Below are 3,435 nucleotides of genomic sequence, written 5' to 3'. Positions count from 1 at the left end.
AGAATTTTGCTTAAATTCCACATTATTTACAAATATTCAGCCTCTTTTTTATTATGAATTATAATTTATTCTATTTTGATGAGAGAAAATGCATTACATAACCTGTTTTTGTTTTCAATTTGTGAGAGTGTGTCTCTCTGTGTGTTTCTGAGACCATTTAGTAAAACTTATATACAAACATTTGTTTCAGTCTTCTAACTTGTGACTGAAAAATGTACAAGACTGTTTTATTCCTGAAGAAAACTGTTCTGCATCTTGAAGCAATCACCGATTTCCTGAAACTCTTTGTACAGCAATAAAACCCTGTGAAACTTCTCTTATCCATTTTGCCATGTTTACTAGGACCTCACTATGCAGGTATTGTTCAGGTAGCCGTATTGTTGTGATTTTATGTGTCTAGTTTATGTAAATTTAAGGATCTGGAGAGACAGTCTAGAGGGTATATACTCATGAGTACTCCTGTTTTCACCCCAGCACCCATGGAACAAGCTAACCATACAGTATACAACAGTAATCACAGGTCTAACTTAGGCGAACATAAGAAAATCAATGGGGCTTGCTTTCTTCCTGCATAGTAGAGATCATAGTAAGCCAAGGTTCAGAGAAAGATTCTACTTCTGAATAGTCGGAGAGGGACAGAAAGGAACACCAGACACCCTCTTCTGCCTTCATGTGCATATACATGTGTCAAACAGACCCATATCCACAAAAATAAACATACCATTCGCAAGAAAACTCAAAATGTATCATGAATGTTGAGACATTTGATATGATTGACAGTAGCTGAATTTCACGTAATTATGAAAACTTTAATATTTAATCATAGAAAATGAATCTAAATATCAATGTAATGGAAAAAACATGCAAGGAACTTGGATATTTCTGTAAGTTTATAATAGAAGTAAATGTCATTCATCATTTTCATTTCATAAGATAACATTATTTTCCAGGCAATCAGACTCTTACCATTAATGGAGAAACCATTAACACACTGGCAGATGATGACACAGTAGTTGTCATTTATGCTGTTGAGCATTCTCCAAATGACGTCTCGAGAAGAGTCCCACCAACAACATTGCATGCCCACTGTGGGGAAACCAACATTAAAACACAGCTGCAGCTGGGTGATCCTTCTAAGACAAGAAGAGACTGTCTCCAGCTCAGTTCAAACAGCTACTGCAGTATCCTCCTGCTGTTATTGATCCCGTTATTTGGAAACAGGCCAAAGTGGATAACCCTTATTCTGAAAATATAATTCCTGTCTCAGGAGTGGGTTTCATATAACTGCTTTAAAGACTAAACTTTCAAGAATGGATTCCTAAGCAACTCAGACCAGATTAGATAGCATATCTGAATTTATTAGTGAACTACACAATTAATTTACAACTATGGCCAAAATAGCACAAAACAAAAGTAAACTCATTGATCTCTCTCACAGAACCTTACATGTCCTAATCAAATAGAAAATTCAAAAGAACCTTATTATGCTATAGAGGCTGATGAAGAATATATTTAGGGTGAACTAAATGCACCTATCAAGTTCAAAGGTGAATGAACTGATGTCCCAAATCAGGATGCAGAATTATTTTGGAGCTGTAAAATCTGAGGAGTGGTATTACATAGATACAGCCCAATATTAGAAACCAAGCAGCATTTGAAACAAAAGTAAGAAGGCCTTAGTAATTAGATAAGCATCATAAAAGTTTATCTAGAAGATATGAAACTGGTAGAATATGGATTGAATGAAACAATCCGTAACAGAGGCAGTATATTTAGTTGACAGTTTGCATACTTGCTCCAGTTTATAAACTGCATTTTCTTGCTGCATCAGGTATTTCTTATGATGACCACATGGACAGGAAAAAATGCTACTTTTCTTGGGTGGGATATTTGTGGTGCCTAAGAAATTACTGTATAGTAAAGCTGAAATGATCATCACAAAGCTCTTCATAAAGAACCTTTGAAAAATATATATGTAAAAGCACACAATTAACCCAAGCCTTTGTTCCAATTTGCAAAGAGAAATCACTACTGGTACTAGAAGCCTAGCTAGATTCCCAGGATGACAAGTGGCGGGTATGGTCTTTAGTAGTCTTTAGAAAATGATCTACTAGTGACACTTTGGCAGAGCAGGATAGTTGCTTACTACATTGTAAATCTTATTCACAAACTCACAGAGAAATGCAGCTGACCCCTCTCAACAAAGAAGCCCATCTGTACAGAAATGGATACAATCACAGACAACTGTAACTGGACACGATGCAAAGATCATTGGATTATGGCTAGCCTAGACCCAACTGCTATATCTTTATTACAACTTCTACACCTATACCTTAGGGAACATCACAGAAAAGAGGATAGAAATATTGTAAGAGAAAACATAACTGGAAGCCCATTGTGAAGCAGTCTCCTAGAAATGTTTGCGTAAACCAGATTTCAAAAATAGCAGTGTTGGTTCATGCAATGGTTGTTGGGAGCAGTGAGACCTCAGTTCCTGAATTTCTTATAATCCCCTGCTCTAAGTGCCTACAGCTGCTCTGAGCATGAGACCTTCAGGAGTTTCTGATGACAGGAGAGTGGTTTCTGGTGGGTTTGGCTAGGGCATGGCTATCTCTATACAATCTGCCCCTGAACACAATAAAGGGAGCATTCTTGGGGAATTCAAGGATGACCCGTGTCGCTGTCTCTCTGTCTGTGTGTGTCTGTGTATTTTAACCTCCAGCCCCCTTGCCCAAAGCTCGTGAACTGGTTAATAGAGCACCGAGCACAGACACGAGGGAGCGGTGCGCGGCAATGGTATTTTAATATATGTTAAAATGTTACTATAGAAGGGGAGATATTTCACTGTGTCCTACCACTAGACAAACAATTATAAGAAACTAATAGCTATGGTAAGAGAAGAAGCCTCTTCTATGGATGAGCCCAATTATTGGTTGGAAATGCAGAGTGATAACCCTTGAAACCATATCCACACCAGTTAAACAGACTCAGCAAGTTTTACATATATATATATATACACATATCCATTGTATATGTATATGTATATATATATATATATTGTTAGTTAGTTAGTTGAATATATATATTTGTGCACACACACAAAGTAAAAGATGCTATCTTGAGAGTAAAGGGCAATGGATAGGTTCAAGAGAGGGACTGGAGGGAGGAAAGGATTGAGGTGGTGATGTTAGTCCATTTTAGTTTAAAATATTAGTAGAAGGACACCAGCATACTATAAATTACATAAACATATGGAAGAGAAATCTTCATGCTAGAAATTAGCAATGGCTATGTAAACTAAAAACTTTTTCTCTAATCTGTGCTAGCCTATCATAAAGTTATAAACTAAAAAAACCTTATTTCAGAGATTTTGCAAGATTAGATAATTTAATACCAAATTTTAAATGCAAATATTTCAAAAAGTCCACTCAACTT

At 36.4% G+C, this 3,435-nt stretch overlaps 1 pseudogene; it reads left to right on the top strand.

The window, feature by feature from the left end:
* Positions 1-829: 829 nt before the first annotated feature.
* LOC130889346 (nuclear pore complex protein Nup54-like) lies at positions 830-1,780 on the top strand (annotated as a pseudogene).
* Positions 1,781-3,435: the final 1,655 nt, after the last annotated feature.

The sequence above is a fragment of the Chionomys nivalis genome, chromosome 18 (assembly GCF_950005125.1).
Source record: "Chionomys nivalis chromosome 18, mChiNiv1.1, whole genome shotgun sequence".
Lineage (NCBI taxonomy): Eukaryota > Metazoa > Chordata > Mammalia > Rodentia > Cricetidae > Chionomys > Chionomys nivalis.
Note: the sequence above shows the minus strand (reverse complement) of the source record. Positions and strands in the feature narration are given on the sequence as shown.